We start from the raw sequence: 16,401 nt of genomic DNA on the forward strand, positions 1-16,401 counted from the left end.
CTCTGTGCTCTGCCCTGTTTCCAACATCTCTTTTTTAGCTCCCTAAGGATCTCCTTTTCTTCCTGTCAGTGTGCATTTTTCCTAAATTGTAAGTGCATCTCACGCTATAATTGTTGAAAAGGCCCTTCTGCTTCCTCTTCTTTTACAACCTGAAGATGCAATAAACATCTCATTACACAATATCATTTCGTCCCTCTACCAAATTATCCAAAAGGTAAGTAAATGTTATAAATCCTATTTTTTATCCCTAACAAGGGAAGTATGCTTCTTTTTCCTTTTTCCTTTTACTTGATCCTAGATTTTATCCCGTGGGTTTGGAAATCTGTGGGCAATAAATGAACTTTATGCCACAAAAATGCATGCTGAGAAAAACATTGTGACAGAGAGATGAATCTTATTAACCTAAACAAAAACCAACAAATATAAATGCTTAAAATTCTCACATTACATAGTTTTCCAATGTGCTACAACTCAATTACGGTGTTGTGTAGTTGCTTCAGTATCAATGATTAAAAAGTGATTCATCTGTATACAGAAGTCTTGAAAATATTCAAGTTCATATTTTTATTTTTATTTTTTTGGCTGCACCCATGGCATATGGAAACCTGGGCCAGGGACTGAACCTGCACTGCAGCAGTGACCCAAGCCACTGCAGTGACAACACTGGATCCTTAACTCGCTCTGCCACAAGAGAACTCTAAGAGTTAATATTTTTATGCAATGTTATTTTCACAGCCACAGAATACACGGAATAAAAATTTGATAGGTTTAAGGTTCCGATCCACATAGCCCAACAAATGCATTAATCACAAATAATATTACAATGTCAATAAAATTTGACTTTGACTGAATAAGATTATAATAAAGTGATAGATGGTGTTGACGTATTAAAACCTCACTGCTGATGTTGAGTTTGGCAATGAGGAGCAGGTTTTGCTTTTCACTTTCTTCCTTGGTCCTTGTTATTCAGTATGTAATATATTCCTCCTTGAGATGCCTCTGTCATGGCTATGATTGTATATCTTTTAAAGCAGCTAACTAATTTCTTTTTATCAGTTCCCAGTATTTTAAGGGAACAATCAATCAAATAATACACTAACCAAATGCAATATTTATGCATTATTTACTACTTCCAAAGAACAGTTGCAAGTTAGTGAGTAAGAAAACTATAATCAGGTAATAGTCTACTTGAAATGCAAATTTTTGTGGCCTGCTTTTTTGTGTGTTTTGTTTTGTTTTAGGTCATTATGTCTATACTTGCTTGTACTTCAGGATAACTTAAATCTCTTACGTGTTTCCCTTTTTTTTTTAATATAAAACAAAGTGAAACATAATCTGATTTTACTTTTACTTGTTCCACACAGGCTCATATGCAGCAGCATATAAATATAAAAATCAGGTTTGCTTATAGAGGTTACATCTAATCTAACAAAGAATATTTTGACACTCATTTTAAAAGATTACTGTGCAATTCAAAAACTGTAACTAAACATATGTTAGAAATTTATAGATTCCTAAAACATTTTAGACATATGTCACTTTGGGAACATTAATAAGTTAAATGTTCAGTAAAATCCCATGAGACATAATGATATCTTCACATTACAGACTCTGAAATAAAGATTTGAAAGAGTCAAATATGTAACAGCATCACAAAATAATAATCAGCAAAGCTAGGATTCAGAGTCAATTCTATCTGACACTGTGGCATTTATTCTCTCAGTCACTGTTCTGCTGATCGTTTTCTCCTGTTATCTATTCTGATATATACTCAGGAATGCTTATTTCAGTACTTTAATAAACATTGCACTCAGCATTATCTATAAGCCACCAAATATTTGCAAATATTATACTAAATTCCTAAGATAAAATGGATCAAAATCTTTCCAAGAGCCCTTACTTATGTCTGCAACAACATCTCAAAAAAACAAAAACAAGAACCTCAGCAATTCTGTACATCTCAGTTATTTCCTTCTCTTTTTCCCCTGCGATGCTCTAGTTTATAACATTTTTGTGTTGAACCCGAAAGAAAGGCCTGAGATAAATAATAAGTTCCCTGAAATCAGTGTGCTTTATAGATGTGGTAATGAGTAAAAGGATTGTGGATTTCCTGACAAAGAGTAGAAGTAGAGGGTGAGGAAAATTTGAAACTGGGAAGAAGATGATTGTGTACCATAAACTTTTGATTATTCACCTGTTGAATAATCATCACACCTTGTGACTAATCACTGCACCAAACTTTTCTCTTTTCAAAGAGCACAACATTCTATGAGTTCTTCTCTTTTATTCAGTATTTGTCAGTCAGTCTGTACCTCCATCTGTGTCTTTATTTTTTAATCTATTTTATTTATTTACTTATTATTTTTTGGCTGCCCGGCAGCATTTGGATTTCCCAGGCCAGAAATTAGATTCCGGATGAAGTGGCAACCTACACTGCAGCTGCAGTAGCACCAGATCCTTAACCCACTGTGCGGGACCAGGATCCAACCTGTGTCTCAGCCCTACAGAGATGCTGCTGACCCTGTTGAGCCACAGAGGGGACTCTGCTGTCTTTATTTTGACTGCATTTTTCTCTGTGTTTAGACTGTTAGAACTATAATGGTGAATTTCGAATAGCATGGCTGCAATGAGAAAGCTGTAATAAAGACAGGAAAAAAAATAGATGAGATAATATTTGATCTCAATGGCATTCAATTTGATACCTCATATTTAATGTAAAATAACTGAACACTCCTACCTGTGACCTTTTCAATTTAAAGTGAATTACTGTTGTATATTTTTCCATCATTAGTTTTTCCTCTAATCTATTTTTCTCATTAACAAAAAATAATTGAAGTTCCTGTTGTGGTGTAGCAGAAAAGAATCTGGCTGCAAGTGGGGCCCTAAAAAAGACAAAAAGACAAAAAAAAATGACCTAAATAAAATCCCATTTTTTTCTGAACTTCAGTATATGTTCTGTTGAAATAAAGATCATATTAGCTACTTTTTTACCTATAATGATCTAATATGATGTTTCTAGATAGCCTCAGGGTAAATATTAGGGTTTCAAAGGTTTTGGTTTATTTTGTTTTTATTTTTATTTTTTACTTTTTGCCTTTTAGGACTGTACCATGGCATATGGAGGTTCCCGGGCAAGGGGTCTAATAGGAAATGTAGCTGCTGGCCTATGTACCGCCACAACGATGTGGGATCCCAGCCACATCTGCAACCTACACCACAGCTCACAGCAACACCAAATCCTTAACCCACTGATCGAGGCCAGGGAGTGAACCCGAAACCTCATGGTTCCTGATTGGATTTATTTCCACTGCACCACAATGGGAACTCTTGGTTTATTTTGTTTTTATATCACCCTCAGCCTGAGCCATTTTATTTTTCAAGTTAGAAAATTCATTCCTTTAAAATGTATGGACACTGACTTATAACGTATCCTTACTTTGGTTGGCCTGATTTATACCAACTATCCCTGGAAGAATATTGGGCTAATCCAAAGTGATAAAATGAACAACAAAGTAGGTAATGAATAGACAAAAAAAAAAAATTATATTATATTTGAGACTAAATTGGGAATTTAAAAAAATGGAAATAAATTTCATAATTTATAACTTGAGAAAAGAGGTATCTTATAATAGAAGAACGCTGTTGAATTTTCATACGATCAGGGTTTCACTACAGAAAAAGTAAATATTTGGCCTCCACTGACATTTTCTGACTTATGTCACTAACATGTGCCTGAGAACAGCTTGAGAAGCTACCAAGATGTGGGTGGGTCAATGAGAATGATCTGCCTGTGGTATAGGCAAGTAGGGGACAAGTTTTCCACTGGTAATGAAAAAAAACAGCCAACTAAAACATGTTCTAGGTGGCACAGCAGGTTAAGGATCTGGTGTTGCCACTGCTATGGCTCCGGTTGCTGCTGCGGCACCACTGTGATCCCTGGCCTGGGAGCTTCTTCATGCAGCAGGGGTGGCCAAAACAAACAAATAAAATAAAACATGTTCTATTTTTTGTCTTCATTATATATACTGACAATGCCAAACAATGTCAGTGATAAAATAGTCCTGGAGAAAGGGCAGATGTTCCCATGGCCTTCCCCCCCTTTGCATGTCACTGATCAGAATCAAAAATGAAGCTGATTCTTGCTGGCGAAAGCATGCATTTGAGAGTTCCCGCTGTTGCTCAGTGGTAATGAACCTGACTACTATCCATGAGGATGCAAGTTTGATCCTTGGCCTTGCTCAGTGTGTTAAGTATCTGGCATTGCTGTGGTCTGTGGTGTAGGTCGCAGACATAGCTTAGATGCCACCCCTAGCCTGGGAACTTCCATATGCCGAGGGTTTGACCCTAAAAGACCAAAAAAAAAAAAAAAGTTTGTTCATAGAACAAAAGGGGATCCTGTGGGCCCAACGTTAGTTCTTTTCTCCTTTCTACTCTCATGGGTTGAGGAGGAAAGAGTTGCTGGTATTTCCTCAGGTATTACTTAAATGGATTTCATAGTACTCCAGTTTTTCATGATAAAGATGGATAGTTGTGAAACTTGAAGCTGGAGCACTGAGAAAACTTTTCCAGGAAATTAAAAATCTTTTATTTTTCTTTTTGCTTTCTTTTTTTTTTTGCCAAGCCCATGGCATATGGAACTTCCACTGCCAGGAATTGAACCCATACCATGGCAGCCATCTGAGGACCTGCAGTGACACCTCTGGATCTTTAACCAGCTGTGTCATAAGCAAACACCAAGATGATAATTTCTTAAAGTTTCTTAGTTCGTTACTGAGATGGAGAGTTAGGTAAAAAAGAAAAGAAAAGATGCTTGATTCTTTGGCAAGACAGCATCTCAAAGTGGCTCAATGATCCAAATTATTAATTTGGATTTGTTAGCTTTGTTTTGACTCAGAAAGTTTCTCATTCTCCATTTATGTTACCTCCTTTCTCGTTTTCAATTGTTTTCCCCCCTTTTTTTTTCACATGAGAAAAAGAGTCACTTAGATTTAGGAGCAGTAATAAGAAACAGATCTTTTGAGATTTTACTTTAATTAAAAATAGCTATGTCTGCTTACTATTTTTCTTTCTACTGAAGTAAAATTCTATTACTGGAGATGCTGGTGGACATTTGAAGGCATGTGTACCACCAACTAGTAATTTAGTAGTTTGGTATTACTTGGGAGGCTCTATAAATTCTAGTTAGATTCATATCAGGATATTCATTTTATTTACCATAAACTTATGTTTTCAAAAAGGCAGGGGATATTTGGAAAGAGAGTCCATGAGGCTTTTTATTTTTTTCCCCCAAATAACTTTATTTTTAATGTTGTATTTAGTTCTTTTTCAAAGAATTCATGATGAGAAAGAATTTCAGAAGCCATCTGTTTCAATGTCTGCTTAATATTGGAGTCACTGCCTGTATCTAGAATGATGTAGCAAATACAGTATCAGCTCCTATGATATTTTACTTTGTCAGTGATACTGGGACTGTTCTATGCTCTCCAGTGGAGGAACCGCTAGCCAAGAGTGACTATTGAACACTTGTAATGTGACTCATGTGGCTACATAACATTTAAATTTTGTAATTTTAATTAATTCAAGCTTAAATTGCTATGGGAAGCAAGTTGCTACTCTGTTATTCAGTGCAGGGTGTGACGTTGCATTTGAAATATACTTGCTCTGTAAGATGATCTTTCTTGTTATTTAATAATACCAGGAATAGGTACTGATTCCCTTTTTAACTCAAGACAGACAAGGCTGTTTGATTAACCAGGATGCTCTGAAGTTCCAGTGGCTCACAAAGCAGGTGTTCACATCCTCATTCACTCACTGCTGTGGCGTGGATGTCTATAGCAGTCTGTTATGTCTCAGGGTCGGAGGCCACTTTAGTCTTAAAGCGTTGCTGTGTCATCTTATGGCCTCAGTGGTGAGTGAGAAAGGGGGTAACTCACAAGGGCCACTAGAAGGGACACATATTACTTTGGCTACCGCCCTTTGGGATAGTCACATGATCCCAAGAACCTCCAGAAAGTCTTGGGAGTGATCCCAAAACCTAGAAGCAGAGAGAGCAGATATGGTGAGCAAAAGTAATTTAGCTGTGTGACCACAGACGCATCAGTTAGACTCTCCACGTTCCAGTTTCTTCAGCCCCTTAAAACAGGGTCATTAGAGTTGATCTCATAGAGTTCTGCCAAGATTAAACAGGATTATTTTACGGAAATTGTATAGCACAGAATCTGCTTCATAGTAAATGCTCAGTGAAAGTCGGTTCAATAGTTTTTCGGGTCATTGTTCATTTTTCATGCTGAATTTTTTCCTTTGGCAGTCAGTTTAAATGCCTACACCACAATATTACCCACTTTCAGTTTCACTCAGTGCTATATTTGCAAATTTTTCCACAAGTCTGGGAAGATTATTCACTGAAAAAAATTAAAGGAAAAATTAAGTCTTTTAGACTATCTGTTGACATAAAGCATTTATTACTCAACTATAACACATGCATGCTAATTTAATTAACATAGACACTCATATGAAAACTGAAAATTCAAATGTTCAATCACTTAAAAGTAATTTTTTCCCTCTCTACTCTCTTTCAATAGTAAAATCTTCATAAATCTCACTCTTCGAAATAGTACCACTCAGTGTTTTCAGGCATGGTGTGCGACAATTTTTAAGGGAGGGGAGATTAAATGGGGGATTAACCATGTATAATGAATACTTGCATAAATAGTAAAATGAAAATATGTTTATATAGCTAGAGGGCAAGTTCCAGCTGCTCCCAGGCAGATTTAAATTATGCATTCTTCTTTTGGAGGATATGTGACCTTTAAATGTGCTTTATTCCGGAAATGACTTCTTCTCATGATTTTGGAAGAAAAATGCCATGTGTGGTTGTATTTAATTGTGTATAATCAGGATTGAAACTAGTATTTGATATAATAAGGCTGCTTGATCAGTGTCCTTCATTTTAATGATGGTTCAACTGCAAGCTGGTTTAATTTGGAAAGAGTAGCTCATCTTAGTTCTTAAGACCACGATTGCTTCACCAGTGTTATGTTTCATTAAGGCCTTCAGGGCGCTGAGAAGAATTTTTTCAGTCTCATTTTGATGAGGATATTCAGGGCTTTCTGATAAGTGAAGGTAGTAGCATATTGTGGAGTTATCTGGACTTTCCTCCCTTTCCACTTGTCCATCCCACTCTCCTCACACCCATTGTCCAGTCTCTACCTACCCTCCTGCCCAAAGTACACACACCACACACCTATTCCTACTCCCTTCTATTTGAATATATTTAATTTATTTTTCTGACGTGGTTCCTATGATGGAGACAATTGCAATCCCGGTTTGGCCATGGATGTGTTCCAAAAGGGCTTATATTATTATGACATGACTCCAGCCACCAGCCTACACCACAGCCACAACAACACTAGATCCAAGCCACATCTGTGACCTACACCACATCACAGCTCACCGGCAACACCAGATCCTTAACCCAGTGAGTGAAGCCAGGGATCAAACCCATATCTTCATAGTTACTAGTCAGATTTATTTCCGGTGCACCACAATGGGAGCTGCCAGCCACCATTCTTTTATTCATAAATAGTTTAAGCCTGAAACGGGGCAAAGAATAAGCAAGTCTAACGCAGACAGAGCACCTTTTAATTGAAGTATTTCGTTTTTAGCAATCCCATTCCCAAAAAGCAGCTTTTTACCTCCAGGTTTTTCCTCCCACATTTCATAGCTTTTACCGTACCCAAACTGGTGGAAGAAATAAACATTAAAAATATTAAGTGTGGCTCTGCTTATCTGACACAGATTTTTACAATGCCTTCATCTACTAAGTTTTATGTCCCTTTGAGCACAAGCATTATTTTTTGAAGCACTATTTCCCTAGCGTATATACTTTAAAATAGGAATTCATAAAACTTAGTGAATGTATTTTAATATAAAGGACTTAATTTTCATTTAGGCAGAAAACGGAGCCTCCTAGATGCTGTTTTGCATTGTGTATACACATATTTCATCGATGCATCAGCACTAAATAGTCACCTTGTTATGCTAAACTTGAAACCAAAGCACTGAGTGCCAGAAATAATCATTAACAAGAATTAGCTTCCATTCCAAGCTCTTGCCAAATGCTTTATTATGTCTCCAATTGTGCTGTTACAACTTCTGAAACTTGTTAGGATATGTTCTTGTGCCTACCTCAAAATTAATATTAAGTGAAATTATGTACAACCTTGGGAATCTCTCACGTGTTTCTTTTCCAGGTAGTAAGATTTTCATATTGAACGATATTCTCTAAATCCAAATTTGATATTGGCAAAAGTAAGGAAAAAAAATACACCATAGAGCAGATGATGTTTTTGTAAGAATGGTATTGATAGTGTCCAAGGAAACTTTTTAGCAAATTGCACCTTTCAACCTATTTGACCTGAGTTTCTACACAGTATTACTGATTAGCATTTAATCAAGATGGTCATGGATCTTGCATATCCTCCAAAAACTGTCAAGATACTGTATTTAAGTGATGAATAATTTTCACAATGGGAACCTAGGTTCTTCATAGTCTAAAGGGTAAAATTTAAAACAGAGTATAAACTATTAGTCTCAGGCTGTGTGTACAAAAGTTGATATTTCCTGTCAAATTCTATCATAATTTCAACATTGATTTCATAGTGATAAATACATGGGACACATGTTTAAAAAATATTAAATCCATATCATGCAAAGAATGTAAAAAAATGTGTAATTGCTCATAGTAATATATGTGTATATATATATTTTAGCTCTATATGTTTTATAATTATTAATAAAAGATGAATATTTATAGATAATATATTCTACTGAATACAGGTATCTACTTTCCTACTCAAGGTCTCATTAAATGTCAGAATTCCTAAAGTTTCATCGAAATAACAAAAAAATTGTACTAAACATTTTAAATATATATATATGATATAATTATATTTTTTACTTCATTGAAAAAATACAGAATGTATGCCAGGCAAAGTTTATTTGCAGATCCCAAAAATCATATTGTGTACTTTAAGCAGAAAATATCTAATACAGAGAATTTGGTAACCAGAAAAATGTTGGAAGGTCTAGAAAATTAGGCTTCAGATTGAGTCTCTAGTCAACTCCAAAACTGCAAAAATTCCATGTAACAACTATTGCCTATTGATCTCAGGCCCACACTCTCTTGCTATGATCCAGGGGTTCTGAGATTTCTACTAGAAACCGAGGGCTTCAGAGCACATATGTCTATGCTACAGCTCTCACCAGCAAATGAATCCTTGACCACCCATCCTATCTTTCCTAATCAGCTCACATAGAAACATGATTTGTAGAAGCCAAATTACAAGGGAACTTAGAAAAGTGAGGTTTTTGTTGGTTTTGTTCTGTTTCTAACTTTCCTGCCTCTACAGCCCAATAAGGCACAGTAGAGAGTGTCGGCTTTTGCACTTAGTGCAACAATCTTACATGTCTGTTATAGGATGCTAAACCCAACATTTAGAAATGTTGAGGAAAATGGGAATTGAAAGAAATGATACTGTTAGATCAACTGTGGCACAGACAATGAAAGTAAGAGTAATTCTTTTCCAGGCAAAACTAGAAAACATGTCAATTCAGAGTAAATATTAAGAAGAAGTGTGCTAAGGGAAAATAATAAGAATAATGAATTAAAAATAAAATTGACATTTCTGATTTGTGTCACTCTTCCATATCGCATAAAATGAAACTGACTCCATTTTAAATACATAAGAAATATTTTCCTCTGTGTGACACTGATATAGGTTTAACGTTTGCATTGCCTTTACTGTAGCTCTCATCCTACAGTCTGATTTTAAAATAATAAATATCTACATAACTCCAGTGTTGTAATGCCAGTGATATGTCTTTTGATGTTAGAAACAATCTACTGGTGAGAATAGACTCGTGTGTGTGTGTGTGTGTGTGTGTGTTTGACTTTATTTACTTTCTTGGCTATGTTTGCAGCATGTGGAAGTTCCAGGGCTAGGGGTTGAACCTGAGCCACAGCAGTGACAATGTCGAATCCTTAACCCACTGAGCCACCAGGGAACTTGGCAAGTGGACTCTTATAGTTTTAGAATAGGATATAAAAACATTTTAGAACATAAAATATAAAAATTGGAAGTATAAGAACAGAAAAAAGAGACTCACGTGCTAATTTAGTCATCTTTTATAGGGGGATATTAGTGCATCCTGACTAAGGTTATATGTTAACCTTTAAGAAATGGAAGAATAGTCATAAAAATTATCCGCTAGAGTTAATAAAAACCAATACCATTAACATAAATCACTGCTATGAATTTAGATTAAAGATAGAATGAAGGACAAGAACTTTTTAATTTTCATGCATATATTATCTATTACTTCTAAACTATGATAATCCCAAACCCTCTTGTTGCCACTGAACTCTCAATTATTCCATGTTTTTTCACCAAAAGTTTGACACCGGGCTTTCCTGTTTGTACTGACTTCCTCCATAAGGTGGAGCAGGACGGCTATTTCAACATCCTTATTCTTGGCTGTCTTTGTCTAATCACTTATGCTGGGTGACTGTACTTGTTGCTTTAATTTAGTAACTGCCTATAGGTGGGAGAGCTCCAAGACTCCTTATCTAGCTCAGTAGTATCCCCACATATCAGACACAGATACAGACCTTCCTACTGGCCCTCTCTACCTGGGTAATCCCCAGGCATCTCAAACTCATCATATCCAGTACTGGGCCAGTTTGTTAGAATAGCCAGTGACCTCCTAGAATGCATGGTTTTAGTAGATACTTCTTACTTACTATAAAACCTTTAACAAGTCCTTTTGATTATTTGTCATGTAGCTATTTAATCTTTTCTCCTCTCTGTCCCTCTATTCATTATGATATTTTAGGCTTTTGTGGTTGCTGGTCTAGAACCCTACAGTAGCACCCCCTCCTATCCCCTATTTCCGTGTCTCACAGCGATTTGCAACATGGCCACCAGAGAGACCTACTTAAAAATCAAATCTGACTGTTCCTTTTCTTCTGTAAAGCGTCCAATGGCTTCCCTTCACCTTGAAAATATGGGCTAAAAGCCATAATAGAAGGACTATGTAACCCTCCACTTTATCTGTATCTTCAGGCACCTTTTAAACTCCCTCCATTGCAGTTTTTATATCTACTCTTTCAGATAATTTGCTATACCCTCCATATATCCAAAATGTTTTCTCTCTCTTCTCCATCATTAGTTTATTCTGTCACGTTTCCTTTCACTGCTAACCTGCTCTTAAAAGGTCTCCCTGACTGGTGCTTCTCCCATGCTTGATAACAGATACTTTCTAAGTACTCACATCTGCAAATTACCCTGTATACTTAGCACTCATTGAACTTCCCAGATTGTCTCAGAAGATTCCTTTTTGTAGGTCTGTTTTCCAAGTGGATTGCCTGATTCTTGGGGTCAGCTTCTGTGTCTTAATTACTTCTTATCCTGTAAGCATATCAAATCAACACTTACCAAAGTAATTAGTGAACAAATGACCCATTGGTGATTCTTTTATCAGTGTGCAGCCCACATCTCTTACATGTCCGAAGAAAAGTTCTTAAACTGCCAGGGCTGCTAAGCACTTAAAGTGAACGTTTAAATTAATCATAATGAAGTATATTCTGAAGAAAACATTTTCTAAAAATTGAAAATGTTAACAGGTATATTTAATGCAAAGGATGGTAAACATAAAACTTTTCTCTCATTTTGCATATTGCTCCAGCCCTAAGAAAGGTGTTTCTTCGAGCAGGTGCCTCCAGGTGTCAGCCTGCAGGAAGTCATTTAAAACTGGGGCACGCCAGGGTAGTTTCCATGGAAGCAGAAATTAACCCCCAGGAACCTCATATGCTTTAAGAACCTCCAGGAGTACATCTGGTGCAGCCTCTATCAAACAACAATTGAGGCAAATTCTTATCACAAAATACAACAAGAAGAAAGAGCAATCACTTTAATAATCATTTCCTCTACTACTACAGATCTTCATTTTAGTTTTACATGGATGTTCAAGGTAAATTACCACAATTTAATTTGATTTTTAAAGTGTTCTTTTCCCAAATAAATTATCTTGATTTAAACTGTGAAATGCTAGTGATAGATGCTCACAATTGATAAACATCTCTGTCAAATACTTTATCAATGCTTCTGCTTTTGCACAAGTTTTTCCTTTTAGTATTTGTAAACTTCTTTAGTCATATTTTCTCAGGAAAGATTTCAATCACACAAAAAAGATTGGACGATGATTGTATACTCATCATGAAGAAAAGTACAGTGGTCTAGTAATTCGCTTTAAGAATTCTTGAAGAACTGTATTAGATTTATTTAATAATCTGTGCTAGGCTCTTTTGTTAATCTGAAACTGTTGAAAATCCGTTTTCAGCCTTTATTTCTATGACTTTCACTGGAATAATTAATATTGGATAGTGAACCTCTACAACATGAAAAGATGATTTTCCTTAATAAGTAAATCCACAGCAAAAGTTACCTCTTGCTTTCCCACATCTATTTTATTTTATTTATTTATTTTTTATTACAGTAAATGTGCTTTATCTACCAGCTGCTGAGATGTGGGGAAATCCCTGGATTTTTTTTTTTCATTTTTTTTATCACTCAAATGAATTTATTTTAAAATTGACTTTGAGGAGAAGTATAACTAAAGACTCAAGAATTTAAGCAGAATAATGTCCTTTTACTTTTATTATAAATGTCAGTTTTACATTACAAGTTAAAATTAAATTAAAAATAATATTTTTCTAGGTATACCCATTGAAAAGTTCCAGGAGCAGTTTTAACCACAGATTAATCCAAACATTCCAGATTCTTATTCTTCAATATTGTTTTTCTGCTAAATGGAATCATGGTCCCTTGCAGAAATGAATTCATCATGTTTGGAGTTTAAAGGTCCAAAGTAAGCTTAAAATGCATTTATATGTCAGAGAGCAAAATAACTTTCAAATTTAATTGGTTCCTATCAAACACCCAGACACTATGCCAACAAATGGTCATATTGGCTAAGTGGAGACTATTTAATTTTATTTTATATATTATTTATTTATTTATTTGCCTTTTAGGGCCACACGTGCAGCGTATGGAGGTTCCCAGGCTAGGGATCAAATCAGAGCTACAGCTACTGGCCTACACCACAGCCATAGCAACACCAGATCCGAGCCTCATCTGTGACCTACACCAAAGCTCAGGGCAATACCGGATCCTTAATCCATTGAGCCAGGACACGGATTGAACTTGCAACCTCATGGTTCTTAGTTGGATTCGTTTCCACTGCACCACATTGGAAAATTTTAGATGAAAAGAATATTGACTGAATTTGTCTAAGTTACAGTGACAATGAAAAAAATTGTGATTCCATAAGGAAACACACATAAAACTGTTAGCCAACATGTTCATGAAGATAATGGAATGAATCCAGTTGAGTCTTTCTCATCAGTTATTTTTAAATCACTGTCTAGTTTATTATACAAAAATGATCGCAAAACTTAGTAAATGTAAATAAAAAAGAAAGCATTGTTCATATCTACTGATTTGGAACAAATTTATTGGACCATAAAAACAGTCAAGCTATCCGAAAGTCTTTTCTGTCTTTTTCTTCTTCTTCTTCTTCTTTTTTTTTTTTTTATTTTTAGGGCCGCACCCATGGCATATGGAGTTTCCCAGCCTAGGAGTCACATCTGAGCTGTAGCTGCTGGCCTATACCACAGCCACAGCAACACAGACCTGAACTGTATTTGTGACCTACACCACAGCTCATGGCGATGCCAGGTCCTTAACCCAGTGGGCAAGGCCAGGGATCAAAATTGCATCCTCATGGATGTTAGTCAGATTTCTTAACCACTGAGCCACAATGTGAACTCCAATATCCTGAAATCTAAAGGACATAATTTTAAGTATCTTTAAAAAATATTATGATCATGGAGTTCCTGTTGGGCTCAGCAGTAATGAACCTGACCAGTAACCCTGAGGATGTGGGTTCAATCCCTGCCCTTGCTTCGATGGTTAAGGATCTGGTGCTGAAATGAGCTATGGTGTGGGTCTCAGATGCGTCTCGTATCCTACATTGCTGTGGCTGTGGTGTAGCTTAGCATCTGCAGCTCTGATTTGACCCTAGTCTGGCAACTTACATATGCTGTAGGTGCTGCCCTAAAAAGCAAATAAATAAATAAATAAATAAATTATGATCCTATAATTATAGAAGAAGAGTGAAATTGTATCATGTTCAAAGACATTACATTTGTATTTTTTTATGGGGCCAGAAGTTCCAGAATGGCAGAATAGCCCTATCAGGAGCTTAGTTGACATTCTCTAAGGTAAACAGTCATTTAACAGTATAAAATCTTGGGAACTATATCTAGTCATTTATGATGGAGCATGATAATGTGAGAAAAAGAATTTATGTATGTATGGGTGACTGGGTCAGCTTGATGTACAGTAGAAAGTTGACAAAACACTTTAAACCAGATATGATGGAAAAAATAAAAATTATTTTAAAAAATAACACTTTGAAGTCTCTAGAAATGTCACTTAGAATATACATCAAATAGAGAAACAGTTAATCAAGAAAATCTTCCTGAGGGTTTCCTGGTGGTCTAGTGATTAGGAATCACACTTTCACTGCTGCATCCCAGGTTCAATCCCTGTTCTGGGAACTGAGATCCCACATCAAGCTGCTGCAATCCACAGAACCCCCCCCCCAAGAAAATAAATAAAAATTTTAAAAGGAAAGAAAGTCTACCATGTCATAGTAAAAACAGACAGTGTGTGTGTGGTGCTTGACCACAATGTGACCCATCCACCCAAAGCTTAGTGTGATGGAAGTTCTGGACCATGCTTCTATAGCCAAGAAGATGAGGATTCTTTATCTACATAGCTCCTAGGCTTAGGGCTACAGTGTTACCCTGGAAGAGACAGTATAGCAGCAACTCTTATACTAAGAAGCTCTGTTCCAGAAGATCTATAACAGCAAACTCAATTAAGAGGACCAGGGTTCACTTCCTCCACAAAGCCCACAAAAAATAGGGCAGGCCAAAAATGTCGGGCTCCAATCACCCTGACAAAGCTCACACTTAGGGTGAAAGTTCCAAGACAGACTAGTTTCCTCCAAAGATCAGGAACAAGTCAAGGACATCTGCTCTCACCACTTTTATTCAACATTATACTATTCTTCAATGAAATTAGGCAAGGTAGTGAAATAAAAGATGTTCGAATTGAAAAGAAAGAATTAAAACTATTTCTACTTGTATATGACATGACCTTATACATTCTAAACAATAAACACTTGTAAACACACACACATACATGCATGCACACAAATGAGAACATAAATAATCTCTGTGAGGTTACAGAATACAAGATTAATATACAAAATTAATTTTATTTATATAGACCAGCAATAAAATATTTACAAAGAAAGACAACAGTATCATGTTAAATAGCATCAAAAAGAATAAAATACTTATATTTAACAAAACAAGCTGAAGACTTGTGTCCTGGAAACTATAAATCATTACTTTATTTTTATTTTTGTCTTTTCTAGGGCTGCACCTGTGGTGGATAGAGGATCCAAGGCTAGGGGTCTAATCAGAGCTGTAGCCACCAGCCTACACCACAGCCATAGCAATTTGGGATCCAAGCCCCCATATGCGAATTACACCACAGCTCATGGCAATGCCAAATCCTTAACCCCCTGAGCGAGGCCAGGGATCAAACCTGCAACCTCATAGTTCCTAGTAGGATTCATTAACCACTGAGCCACTATGGGAACTCCTATAAATCATTGTTAAAAGAAATTATAGGTCGATCTAAATAAATGACAATATATGCTGTGCTTTGGATCATAAAATAATATTAAGATGTCAATATTCCGAGATTTATGTACAGATTCGACACAATCCATATAAAAATCTCAGGTGTCCTTTTATTTTGAGACAGATTGATCCTAAAATTCAAATGGTTATGTAAGTGTTATGGAATAAATTATATCCCCCCTAAATTCATATGCTGGAGTCTTAGCCTCAGTATCTCAGAATGTGACTGTATTTAGAGAGAGGGTCTTTAAAGGGGTAATTTAGTTAAAATGAAATCATTAAGGTGGACACTGAATCAATATGAATGGAGTTTTTATGAGACGAAAAAATGTGACCCCAAACAGACATCAAGAGAAGACGATGTGAAGCCACAGGGAGAAGATGGCCATCCGCCAGCAAATGAGGAAGATTTCGAAAGGAACGAAAGCTGCTGACGTCTTGATCTTAGAGTCTAGCATCTAGATTTTAGAACTTACTGCAAAGCCGCAATATTCAAGAGAGTGTGGTACTAGTATGGAGTAAAGATGTACATCAATGAAATAGAATTGTACAGAAATGAGCCC

The sequence above is a fragment of the Phacochoerus africanus genome, chromosome 1, assembly GCF_016906955.1.
Source record: "Phacochoerus africanus isolate WHEZ1 chromosome 1, ROS_Pafr_v1, whole genome shotgun sequence".
Lineage (NCBI taxonomy): Eukaryota > Metazoa > Chordata > Mammalia > Artiodactyla > Suidae > Phacochoerus > Phacochoerus africanus.